Source organism: Panthera pardus, unplaced genomic scaffold (genome assembly GCF_024362965.1).
Source record: "Panthera pardus isolate Hobbes unplaced genomic scaffold, ASM2436296v1 HiC_scaffold_25, whole genome shotgun sequence".
NCBI classification, from domain to species: Eukaryota; Metazoa; Chordata; class Mammalia; order Carnivora; family Felidae; genus Panthera; species Panthera pardus.
This window is the reverse complement of record NW_026526821.1, coordinates 54,024,060-54,038,138: the sequence shown is the minus strand read 5'-3', so window position 1 is coordinate 54,038,138 and position 14,079 is coordinate 54,024,060.

Below are 14,079 nucleotides of genomic sequence, written 5' to 3'. Positions count from 1 at the left end.
GCGAACAAGTATGATAGCACCATATTTATGATTAAAAATGAAGATATTACTCCAGTGACTTTCAAAGGAGGCTACACCCTGTGGGGGCAGATCTGAATCTTGGGCGGTGGGGGGAGGATGCATATGCATTTACATACAGTGTTATAATTTTGTATCTGAAAAATGGAAAAACACCTATTTAAAACCTGAAATAATATTAAAGAAAGACATGAGATCTTTTAGATTTTTACAAAAGGGAATAGGGTTTTAAATTTTTAAGAACTTGCTCTTAAATAATAGAGGAAATGTCCTTGTGTATCTAGGAAGTGAGCTGTGAGCATGAGTTCCCTCAATGTCTCAAGGTCACGGTAGTGGTAGCTTAGTGGTGTAGCTGTCCTTACCTTGAAGGCCCATCTCAGAAGTATAAGTGCAGGTGCACAGTAAGTACCAGAACGGCCCCCCATCCCATCACACTCAGGGCTGATCAGGACGCCCAGAAGCAGCAGGCTTAGTTCTATAGGGAATTTTAATGGGGTTCTTTCACCAACCTGAGAGCCTCTGGAGAAAGTCCATCTGTAATGGATAGGAATCTGGAAACCATTTAATCTGTGGAAAAACTGAAGGAATTGACATTCTGTATAGTCTGAAGAGGAGGCCAATGGGATACATGACAGCTGCCTTCACCTATTTGACATGCTTAACATGAAGAAAAGCTTTTTGACTTATTCTATGATCTTCAGTGGGGCATTTTCTTTTCTTTTTTTCTTTTCTTTTCTCTACTTCTTTCCTTTTCTTTCTTCCTTCCATCCTCTTTTCCTTCCTTCTTTCCTGCCTTCCTTCCTTCCTTCCTTCCTCCCTTTAACTTGATTTATTTAAAAAAAGATTTAAGGCAACTTGTAATGATATATATGATAAAACAAGAAAAAAAAATTTCAGCATCTAGGTGATAAAATTAAGATACAGAGGGAATAAAGTTTGGGAAAATATATAAAATAAAACTGTGATTAGTACACAAAGTGTGTTGAGAAGTAAGCTACAAACTCAGCTCTAATATTTTAAGACAGAGTTAAGTCAATGAAGTGAAGACAGCTGGGCTTGTGAGTAAAACAAGCAGATATTGCAAAATGATCATTGTCCAGCAATGGGATGGGTTACCTTGGGTGTGCTGAAAGATGACAGAACCAGGCCCTGACTCCCAATTGTCACCCACATTGTGGAAGGGAATCCCATACTGGAAGGGAAGAGAAGCTGGATTCAATTAACACAAATTCCACAAAAGTTGTTTATGACTTGATCTCATATTCTATACTTGCAGTCATAGCCAAGGCCAAGTGACCACATGTAGGTTACCTTAGTGGTCTCTGAAATAGGAAAGATTATTGTAGTCCTCCAAGCATTTTCCCAATTCCTTCCTGATGCCTGCAACCCCAAAGCCAAGTACTAGTTCCCTAATGAGACAGAAGGCTGAGAAAACAAGACCTGGGGGTTTGCAACACACTTTGAAAAATTATGTCAAGTTGTAAATGACACAGAGCCTTTCCAAAACGCAGAAGCCATGGAAATGGAAAAGGCAATAGAAGGAGCAACTTTCAGGGCTGATCCACTTTGGATTCCCAAGCCATCGGGACAGCTCTCACACCTGGTCATGAGGACCACATTTTTACATGAGAAAATATGTGTTCAGTGTTTTGAGAGCCCAAGGTATAACCTCCATGACATTTCTCTGGTTAGCGTACTATCTAGGGAGGCTAACTTGGTCATAAACAACTTCTAAATCTCTGTGGCTTAATACATATATTTTTGCTCATGTCCCAGCCAAAGAAGCAGACACAGCTCTCCTTACAGGAGTAACATGAACCTTGGTGCTTTCTATCTTCTTGAGCCGCCATTTTCCTTTTGCCTCCGAGTTTGCTACACAAGAGGAAAGAACGTATTGAGGATTGTGTGTGGCCTCACCTCTGTTCACACCTCTGTCACCCATTTCCTACCGTAAAAGAATTATTATCTCACCAGGTGGGTCCAGATTTCTTAGAAAAGCAGCTTTCCTGATTCACCACCAGGAGAAGGTATGACATGGAGGACAAGTTTGTGGGCAGGAGACTGTTAACTTGGGTTCTCTGCCTGAAGCAGTGAAAGAAATCTGGCTTTGCTTCTGAAAAGGAAGACCTGTTGAAAGGAGCTAGTCAGATTTGGTGAGCCTGGGGCTTCATCAGGGCTGGGTGAAGGTAAATGACTGGTGAAGAGTGCTCACTGTAGCTTCCTAAAGAATTTGAGAACATGAATGTCTCGTGTTCACTTGAAGTTTGCTTGTCTAAACTGATGTAATGTAAGCAATCTCTCAAATCTTCAAATATTTCAAATCTTCAAATCTTCAGCAGGCTTTGTACACACAAAATTACCAGCATCCAACGGGGTTCCAAGATGTAAGCAACAGAAACATCTTCTGGCTAGGTGAGAAACAAGTGAATTCAGGAAATGATATTAACTTTCTCAGAGAATCCCCAAGAGCCAGAGAACCAGATGGAGGCCATATAGTCAAGGGTTATGCCCCATATCACTCCCTGGGATGGTCTCCATGGAAACCACCCTGCAGGCATCTATGGGCACAGACACAAACACTTCTGAGGTGGGCCACAGGACACTGCCCTGGAACCCCATTACCACTCTCCCTGAAGTCTGTGGGTAGCTGCCACCACCTTAGACAGCATCTCTAGCTTCAGATTCAGGGTTTTGCATGAGTTCATCTGGGATACTTGCCTGGGCCCAGCTGCAGAGAGGCTGGCAAAACAAATGAGCATCAAAAGGTGTGAGAGGTCTCAAATCTAGGAAGGCTGAATCAAAATGAATGACAGGTGTCCACTTGGTGACTCTATTTGGAAAGTGAGGAAGACATTATATACATTTTTTGACTGGATCAATGGAGAACAGAGATGTGGGACCTTACAGTGTATGAACTGAGGAAGGAGGAATAAATCCCCACATTGCCTCATCACCTGTTTTTCTTGCAGAAATCATGGGGGAGGTTGTGGACATCCACAGATTGTAGAGTAAGGGGTTCATTCAACATACTCTAGCTTAGATCTCGAGGGGTAGATGGGCCCCAGATATTGTTATGTGATCAGGCTCTTTCAGTAACAGAATGCCTTAAATCTTCCCTTTGAAAATAAAAACTACTTATTAAGGGAAAATTATTCCAAGCCATAGTCAGATAGGTAGCATATTCTGTGATCTCTGTATCAGAGTGTAGCCTAACTGGCTGTGTCTCTATAGATAGGCAAGTCACTTAACCTTTCTGGGTTTCTGTTAAATGAAGGATTCTGGAGGGGTTGATACAATGTTTTGCAATCAGCATTCATAGTTTAGTCCATTTGTTTTAGGGAAAGTTCCCCCCCATACTTTATTGAGCTATAATTTACATAAAGTATACAAATATAAAGTATATACATTAATAACTGTCTTGGCTCAGGCTGCTCTAACAAATATGCCATAGACCGAGTGGCTTAAAGAGTACACACTTACTTGTCATACTGCTGGAGACTGGGAAGTCCAAGATCAAGGCACTACCAGATTTGCTGTCTGGTGAGAGCCAGTTCTTGGTTCATAGACAGGCTTCTTATTGTCTTCCCATGACAGAGAGTAGAGAGCAGGAAGCAAGCTCTAGTGTCTCTTCTTATAAGGGCACTAATCCCTTTCGTGAGGGCCCCACTCTCATAATCTCATCATGGCCAGACTTCCTTATACCATTGCATTGGGAGTTAGGATTTTACCTTATGCATTTTGGAGGGACACAAACCTTCAGTCCTTACAATGACTTTTACATATATAAATACACACACGTGCACACACACACACACACATTACCCTGATCAAGAGATATGGAATATTTTCTATATCCAGGGAATCTCTGTTGCCCTTTCCAGTCAATGTCTTCCCAAACTTAGCTACTATTCTGACTTACATCACCATAATTTAGGTTTGCCTGTTCTTGAACATATAAAATAGAATCATACCATGTAGGTTTTTGTATCTGGCTTCTTTCATACAACATGATACCCAGAGTCATCTTGGTTAAATTTTAAAAGCTGGAATTGATCATTTTGGAACAGAAAAAATTTCACTGGCTTTTCAAACAGATACATGGTACCACAATACCATAGTACCATGGTCCCCCTGGTACCAGAGAATGGGGAGATTTTTCTAGGTTGGCAAAGAGGACAATGACATCTCCTCAGAGATCTGTGATCTTGGTGTAGCTGCAGACTGTGATTCCAGTGCTGATTCCAGACTTCCAAAGATTTTATTAAGAAAAACAGTGAGGCAAGAAAGGAAGAAGAGACGAGGGGTGGAAGGAGAGGAGCAGAAAAGAGAAAAGATAGGGGCTGCTGACTAGCTGCAGGAGTTTACTCTTCCTCTTCATTTTCTGGCATATAATGTTCCCTCAGAGATGAAGCACAGTTGTGTAAACAGATCTGTGCCTGTAATGTGAGGAAGAAGGGAGGAGAGCCAAGTAAAGCAGAGATTTCTGGAAAACAGGAAGAACTTGCCTGAAATAGAATAGCTCATGCCTTCATGATGGAGCTTCTTGAGAACTCATCAGGCGTAAGTAAAAATCAGACGCAGTGCAAACAAAGCATGACTGGCACCATGCCTTTTGCCCACCTGTGATGTCACTGTCCCTTGTCCTGGCCCCACATGCTCGACAACTGTGCAGCAGCGGGCTGATGGAAGAACTGGACAGGCTGAGGATCTGATGCGTCACTGGATCATTAGCCAGCGAGGGGAGAGTGGTTGGCATCGGCATGAGCTGTATCTCCCAGTCCCCAACTGACCAGCTGTTCTCAGCAGAAAGGCATTTCTAACTTTCGGTAAACTACAGAGAGCATTGTAACTGTGAAGTATTTCGTGAGAGATGGGGGATGGGCTTTTTAACTCTTGGGTCTTTGTTCATGAACAAGCAGTTCTGTACACAGTGAAAATTCCACTCTTAAGCATTATCTCCTTGTGTAACAGATTTTTGCCTTTTTACCTATATTTTTCTTAACTGTAAATTTTTAAGGGAAGGATTTAAAACTTTTTTTTGCTCTGACCAGAAGTGGTCCTGTGTTCCAGTCCATTCTCTGGTCACTTTATTTTCCTCTGATCAATATTCAGACACCCCTCAAACAAGCCAATGGTTCTGTCTACGTACCAACAAAGTCTCTTGAACTTGAATTCCTTTGAACAAATTTCCTGAACAGGGGCAGCTGAGGAATTGAGGACTGCTACTCTCCATCCATCCCTTCAGCCTTGCTGAAATCATATCTTTAAAGGCAATGTAAAATCCAGGGACACTGAAAATTATTCCATGCTCCAAATCGGTCATGTTCCAACTTGAATTGACAAAAATGGAATAAACAATGAGACACCAGTCCACACTTTTAGAATGGCCCAAATCCAAAAAAAAAATCTGACAATAATAATTTCTGGTAAGGATGTAGAGCAACAGGAATTCTCATTTACAGCTGGTGGAAATGCAAAATGGTAAAGTAACTTCGGAAGACAGTTGGACAGTTTGTACAAAGCTAAACATACTCTCACTGTAAGATCCAGAAGTTGCACCCCTGGGTATTTACCTTACTGATTCGAAAACTTACATGTACTCAAAACTCTGTACACAAATGTTTAGAGCAGGTTTATTCATAATTGTCAAAACCTGGAAGCACGCAAGATGTCCGTCAATAAGTGAATGGATAAACAGATGGCAGCAAACCCAGACAATGGAATATTATTTAGAGATTAAAAGGGAATGGGCTATCAATCCACACAACATGATGAATCTTCAATGCATTATGTTAAGTGAAAGACTAATCTGAAACGACACTATACATCGTGGGTCCATTTATATAACATCCCACCTTATCGAGGTGGGAAACAGATCAGTGATTGCCTGGAGCTTAGGAAGGAGGAAGGCTGAATAGGAAAAGCACTCAGGAGAAGCACATTTTAAGGCTGTGAAAATATTTTTGCATGACGCTGTACTGGTAGAGACATGCCACAATGCATTTATCAAAATGCATAGGATCTTGCAGCAAAGAAAGTAAAATGACATGTCTGCAAATTATAAAAAAATCAGTGAGGAGGTCAGAGGATTGCAGGATACAGTGCAGACTGAGAAAAGAATTTAACTGTGTTACAAATGTGTGACATAATCCTGCTGAAGAAAGTGGGGGAGGAGGTGTTGTCTTGGGTAACTTTGGGAATGAGTGGAGTCCACAAGACCAAAGACAGGAGAAACTGTATATCTGTACTGTATTCTAGTTGATGAAGTTGTTTCTTGCAAGTGTATGGGTTAACAATTCTGATAGTGCTGTGTAAGTATACTTGGATTACAAGAATTAATGAAAGATGGTGGAAGATGGGAGCCAGGCTTCTCTGTGTTGGAGTGGGAGTTTATAGCTAAGTAAGGGGAAGCCTCAAATGAACTATGCAGTATTCCATGTGAGTTAGTACAGACATCAGTACGGACTCATGTTGAGCTTACTCTATATCGTTCCAATTTTAGTATATGTGCTGCCGAAGTGAGCACGGGCTTACTCTAGATACAGATGGATAAATGTAGAAACAATCCTGGATATGTGCACACACAGGCAAATGCACACTCACATATCTCCACACTCTGTCTGCTGAGAGGGCCTGGGAGCAATGACACTCCAGCATCAATGAGCACACCTTGAGCTCAGACCTTGGTTTCTAATACCGTGCTTCAATAAGAGGAACCAGGATCCTCTGAGAAGTGGCTGGAGACGAACCTTCAAGGTCTTGTAGTGCCAGAAAATAAAGAAGAGTTTAAAAAACAAAATGATGGGGCTATGTCAAGAAAACACAGGAACCAACTGAAGGAATGACCAGGGCTAGAACAATGTTAGCAGCAAAATTACATCAGATTATAAGCCAAAGCATAAAATAATATCCATGTGTCCACACTTACATAAACAAATGATTGTATAAATAAATAAGTGGGGGTGGGTAGACAGGTCTCCTGTGCAGAATTCCACATAATTTATGTAGAGACTCACCCTCTCAAGGAGGTGGAGCATAATTCCTGCTCTTAAGTGTGGGCTGTTCTTAGTGACTTCCTTCCAGAGGGCAGGCAGTAGGGAAGAGGTGGGGTGCAGTGGGAAGAGCAACCTTGCAGTGGCGAAGCCTGACAAACGCTACCTCAGCCAGGTAGTCAAGATCAGCACCGTTAGGGATGAGTCATGTTGATAGCTTGTACGCTTGACATGTTGTGACAAGAGATACACGTCAGCTCTGTGGTTTTTCATCCCCACATCCCATGAACCCTCTCTAAGCATGAGAAAAACACCTCAATTGTGAAACCTTCTACAAAATACCTGGTCCTCTCTCAAAACTGCAAAGGTCAAATACAAAGAAAGTCTGAGAATCTGTCACATTCTAGAGGAGCCTGAGGAGACTTGACAATTCACTGTGATGTGGTGTTCTCAGTGGGATCCTGGGATAGAAAAGGGACATTAGGTAAAAACTGAGGACATACAAATAAAGCATGGACTTAATAATAATAATGCATCACCGTTGGTTCATTAATCATGACCAATGTACCACAGTAGGGTAAGATGTTAACAGGGAAGCAGAAGTGATTAAGTGAGGAATCTGGAGATGGGAGATCATTCTGAATCTACACTGGGTCTATGTCCATGTACACTGGGTGGGCTCCAGTGTAATTGCACGGGTCCCTGGGGGAGGTTTGACCCAGAAGAGGATCAGGAGATGTGACAACAGAGGCAAGATGCTGTGGTGCTGAACTAGAAGACAGAGAATTGAACCATGAGCCAGGGAATTCATGGAATGCAGCTCCAGAAGCTATACAAGGCAAGGAAATGTATTCTCCTCTAGAGCCAGTGGAGGGATCCTGGCCTGCCGGCATTTTGATTTTGAACCAGTGAAACTAATTTCAGGCTTCTGGCCTCCAGAACTGTAAGAAAATAAATGTGTGTTGAATTAAGTCACCGAGTTTGTGGTACTGTTACAGCAGCCGTAGGAAATAATCTTTCTGCCTCTCTTTCTCTTGCTCTCTCTCTCTCTCTTATACACACACACACACACGCACACACACACACACACACACTGCACCAGGAGCAAGAAGCCACAGGAGGAATCAGAAATCACATATGGATGTGTTTTTGTAACACACTCTCTCTCCCCGCAACCCTGTGAGTAAGTAAGCAGGGAAGATATTAGCAGTGTGCCCATTTTACAGATGAGGAAGCAGCTGGGGCCAGTGCCCCATTACTTGTGGGTAGGAGATCCAGGACTCACGCCTAGACGTTTGGACGCAGAGTCCAGGGCTCTATCTCCTGATTTCTCAAGCTCTCCCCTCTGCTGGCTTAGCACATCCCAAAGTTAATCTCCTTCGTTGAGAACAACCTTTCCCTTCTGCTTGTCACCTGCCAGGAATTCCTCCCCGTGACGCGCTCACCTAGGCCATCGTGCATCACTCCATCAGTTGGCAAGACTCAGAAATGAGTGTTACGAAAACTCAGAAAGCGCTAGGACATCTGTTTGCAATCACTAGTTCCCAGGGAACCGGGCTGTCTAACACCGTGGCCACCCCTCTCTCAGCCAGGGCCTGAGGCATGATCTGAAGACATTTAGGAAAGGATTTGGGATGGAAGCAGAATACCGAACGAACATGGCCTTTCAGAAGACTTCACCGTTCAAGCGCAAGGGTTTTAAACACTTCCCCCCCCACCAGTCAATGTGTACCCCGTTCTCTCTAATTCAAGGGGCACCTCAAGAAGGGACAGCTTGTCATGGAGCAAGCAAGGTCATTTCCACAGGCCAGACACTCAGGCAGCACTAGCCTCAAATATTTGAAATAGGTTGTGTCATGGACGGGAAGGACGGGCGCTCCTCTATTGGGTGGGAGGGAGGAGGCAAAAAGTGTGAGAGTAGAGGGTGTGTGTGATATTCTGGCTCCAGGGACAGGACTAACACAGACCCGCTGCGTCCTGGAGGTGGGATCCTAGCAGTGCTTTGATCATGGCAGGCTCTGATGGCAGGATAATTCTCACTAACAGCAGACCGGTCTGTGCCCTAGACTTCACATCTCTCCCTTCATGTGATCCCTTCATGTGATCCTCCAACAAACAAGTCTCATTTTGCAGATGAGGAAAAGGAGGCACGGAGTCATTAAAAAACTTGGCGGAGCAGGGATTTGAACCCCACATGTCTGGGTGGCAGTCTGATATACACCAACACGTTCCTTTTTAGTGACATGTGGAGCCTTTTTTTCTCATCTGATCTTTTTCCTGTCTTCCCCTGAGAGCTGAGTTAGGAAATCTATAATCCCTGCCCTCACCCCACCTCCCCATGTCCCCACTTTTTTTTCTATAGGAAGCCAGTTAGTTGCTTCAGAGAAAAGAGCTGAGGCGTGGAGAGATGAAAGAACTCGCCGAAGACACACAACCATGTGAATTCTGACTGTTTGGCTCCGAGGCCCATACTTCTGGCCATTATTCTAAATCAGGGATAAAAATAGAGCCTAATATTTAGGGGGGTTGCTTTGTTTTTTGTTTTATTTTAATGAAGAGAACGTATTCCAAGCGCTTTCCTTCATGACCTGCCATACGCCCTCAGTAAACACCAACGAACACTAATACTACAACCAAGTACCAAATAACCCCAAACTGCCATGCTGAACACTGCTGTGTTTCCCCTGTCTTCTTTCTTTGCTATAGCTTGTCGCTTATTATTGCTGCCTCCGATTTGTGCTCCTCCATTTTAGTCTTTGCTTTTACACAATTCAACGTGCTAATGGAAGAGACGCATTTTGCGTTGCCTGTCTGGGGCCATGTTTGTACCTGGTAACCCACTGCACCTCGGCCATAGCTGTTGGGACCAGGAGTTGGCACCCGACCCAGCCCTAAATGAGCCTGAGCCAATCGGATTCTCTGTCTCCTGGGGAGTTTGGAATCGGGAATCTGAGACGGTGAGTGAAGATGGTTCTTGAACTGAAAGGTCTGGTGGAATTAGAGCTGGCGTCAGCTCCTGGGTAAATCAAAGGCACTGTGATACCAGTGCTGGAGCAGCAGGGAAGCCACAACTCCACCTAGAAGGTGGGTCCTTGGAAGATGCAGAAGAATGGGGCAGACAAAGGGGGGGGGGGGAGGAGAAGAGAAGTCACGTGATTCCATCCAAGGTGAGGTAGTAACTTCCATCTTCAAAGTTCAAGTCCAGCCGGGACAGGGGAGGGGGCGGGTAGCATGACTATATTTCCTGTCCCTGAATTTCTGAGAGATTGTCCAGAGTGATTTGTTTTTCGCGTGAACTCCTCTGCGTGGGTTTCTCTTCCTTGCAACACACCCGATATGAGCTATACTCTTCCTGCAGAGACAGCTGTTTGAGCTCTGATAGCTTTTGCATAGTTTGTAGCTCTTACAGTTGAGAGGATTACCTAGAGCAGTAGTCTGCAAAGAGGGGTCTGCAGACACCTGGGGATCCCTTAAATCCTTCCAGGGGATCTGCAAAGTTAACAACTTTCTGGTAACAATACTAAACGTGATGTTAAAAAAATCTTGAACGAGTAAAAGATCCATTGAAAGTACATATGGGACACGCAGGTGGCTCAGTCAGGTACACATCCAACTTTGTCTCAGGTCATGATCTCATGCTTCGTGGGTTCGAGCCCCGCATCGGGCTCTGTGCTGACAGCTCAGCAGAACCTGGAGCCTGGTTCAGATTCTGTGTCTCCATCTCTCTCCACCCTCTCTCACTCACGCTCTGTCTCTCTGTCTCTCTCTGTTAAAAATGAATGAGCATTAAAAAAAACACACAAGACAGATCAATGCGTTTTTTTTAAAGTTCTTCATGTTTGAATAAACATTTTTTAAAAAGCACAAGATAGATCAATGCATCTAAAAGAATTTTTAATGCTTTTTTTTGAGAGAGAACGGTGAGATCATGACCTGAGTCGAAGTTGGATGTTTAACCGACTGAGCCACCCAGGCGCCCCAGATCAACGCATTTTTAATGGGACAGTAAGAAAAGTTTATTGATTCGATTTGCGATTTCTCATTACAGCTTACCTTTGAGAAGCTACTACTTCTGAGCTTTGGAGTAGTACCAAAGAAGAATGTCCACAATTATCCAAAAACGGGTATCTAAAATACTACTCCTTATTCCAATCACACATCTATCGAGGCTGGATTTTTTTCAGGCACTTCCACCAAAACAACATATTGCAACTGAGGGAATGTGGAAGACACGAGAACCCAGCTGTATTTCATTGAGTCAGGTATTACAGAGATTTGCAAAAATATAAAACAAGGCTATAAATATTATTTATCCTAACATGTAATGGGTTTATTGTGTTTTTTTATTTTAAAACATTTTTTAATGTTTATTTTTGAGAGAGAGAGAGAGCGCGTGCACACAAGTGGGGGAGGGGCAGAAAGAGAGGGAGACAGATTCTGAAGCCGGCTTCAAGTCTGAGCTGTCAGCACAGCGCCTGACGCGGGACTTAAACTCACGAACCCTAAGATCATGACCTGAGCCGAAGTCGGACGCTCAACCAGCTGAGCCACCCAGGCGCCCTTATTGTTTTAAATACTTTAATAATACCTGTTTTCATTAACTTCAAATTTAGTAAATGTTAACAGATATACATAACCTACACAAACAAAGACTCCTTGAGTCTTTTGATAATTTTTAAGAATGTAAAGAGAGTTCAAGACCAAAAGGTTTGAGAATGACTGGTCCCACCCACCAACCATGTGGCTAAAGTGTACCTTCTGCAGCTTTCCTAAAAATCATCATCTAGTCTCAGCTCCATCTTTTCTTGGAATAGGAAGCTTGCTAATTGTCCAGTGGTCCCATTCCAGGTAATGGCCTGAAATCTATGTGCTTACAACCTTCACCCACTGGTCCCACTTCTAGCCTCAGCAGTCATGCAACATCTTGCAGATGCCTCTGCCCAGCTAAGGCAGCCATCTGCCATCCCCCTCCTTTTCCAGAGCAAATGCTTCACCCCTTGCTTTCTGACTTGGTTAGTGAATTCGTCATCCACACTTGGTCTTATTTGTACCCATTCTAGTTTTCTACTGTCCCAAAGGTCTTTCTTCTTATTACTTCCAAGGTTAAGGGTATTTCTCACATGATTCATGTTTATATAAACCTGACTCCAGAGTAATTGAGAGTTTCTAGAGTTATGTTTACCAGACTCAATAGCTAACTTACATGTTATAAGACTACTTTGTACACATCTTTGAGTATTTGTAAGCCGCCACTCCCATTTTTTTTTCTTTTTACTAAAATGATACAACTGTGGTGAACTCCTAGCTTGGTTTCCATATGGAGATAACTCTACTAAAGCAATACTCCTGATCTCTTGTCCGTCCTTCGTTCTCTGCAGGGAAGGAGACTTACCCAGTGCCAAGTGAGGCAGGCTTGTGGCTTCCAGTGCTGCCCACTACAGGGTGGGTAAGTTCAACTCGGGGGTTCAGTATTTTTTTGAATTTTTAAAAAATGTTTATTTACTCTTGAGAGAGAGAGACAGAGCATGGGCGAGGGAGGGGCAGAGATGGGGGGAGACACAGAATCTAAAGCAGGCTCCAGGCTCTGAGCTGTCAGCACAGAGCCCAATGCAGGGCTCGAACACATGAACCCTGAGATCATGACCTGGACCAACGTCAAATGCATAGCCAACTGAACTACCCAGGCGCCTCAAGGGGTTCAGTATGAGCAAGCCCTTTGGCTGCCAGCTCTACCCTCTTGCCCCAATCTAGTCTTTGTCTGTAACGGGGTGAAATTTTGATCTCCATATGTCTGACTTCTGTGTCTCTCATTTGGTCTTATAACCAGACAGGGCAAAGGGTATTACTTATTGGTTTCCCTCAAATTCCAATACTTAAAAAAAAATAATAATAAAATAAATCAAAGGCTTTAATAAAATTAAGCCAGGTCTCTGAATTAGCAGTCTCTGAATGATCACACATTATTGAGATGTATGTGTTGGGAAACATTCTCTGGTATTGACCAGTATGGACTGCTGATAGACAACTTTGGACAGCAGTTAGGGAACGAGTTTTCACAGGAGTGAGAAGAGCTGAAGAACAAGATGGATTTGGTGAATGTAGACTGGAAACATTACCCCAGGAGTAGAGGAGCAGGGGACGGAGACAAGGGATACCCCAGTCCATTGAGAACAGGGCATATGACACGTGGACTCCCACGTGTGTGGAGGACGCTGGAATTTAAGTCCTCTCTTTTATGACATTCAGTCTTACCTTCTTTACTCTGAAAGACTACCTTCTTTCCTTTTAAAATACTTAACTCAAAAAAAAAATTCCAACCCGGACACCCTGCAAGGATAACCTTATGCATTCTTTTTTCCTTCTTTAACCCTTGTGATTCCCACGGAATCTCATATGCTAAGGCACCGCTATCTAAGCTTGATGCAAGATGCTAACCTCAAAATAGCCTGTCCCTTGAACACAGAAGATAGAGGGCAGATTCATGAATAGTGGGCACTTTAATTTTTTTTAATGTTTATTTATTTTTGAGAGAGAGCCAGAGAGAGAGAGAGAGAGAGAGAGAGAGAGAGAGAAACACAGAGCATGAGCAGGGGAAGGACAGAGAGAGAGGGAGACACAGAATCCAAAGCAGTCTCCAGGCTCTGAGCTGTCAGCACAGAGCCCGACACGGGGCTCAAACCCATGAACCATGAGATCATGACCTGAGCTGAAGCCAGATGCTAAACTGACTGAGCCACTCAGGCGCCCCAGTAGTGGGCACTTTAAAAAGCATGAACATGTAAACTCAGCAGGTTGTCACTCGAGGTTAAAAAGACAAAAACAGAGGACGATGGAGACAAACCCTATTGTATAAGAATCAAGTGAAGCAACAATGAGATGATGAAAGGTAGTTATGGCAACAATAATCACAAGTAAGTATTAAAGAAGATTATAAACAGGAGTCTGACCTTATACCGTGAAATCCATTATTCGTGTTTATCATTTGGGAGGCCATGAATTGGGGGGGGACTCTGTCAGTTACTTTTTTCAATTTATGCTGTCTTGAGTCTCACCAATTTCCCGGAAACCC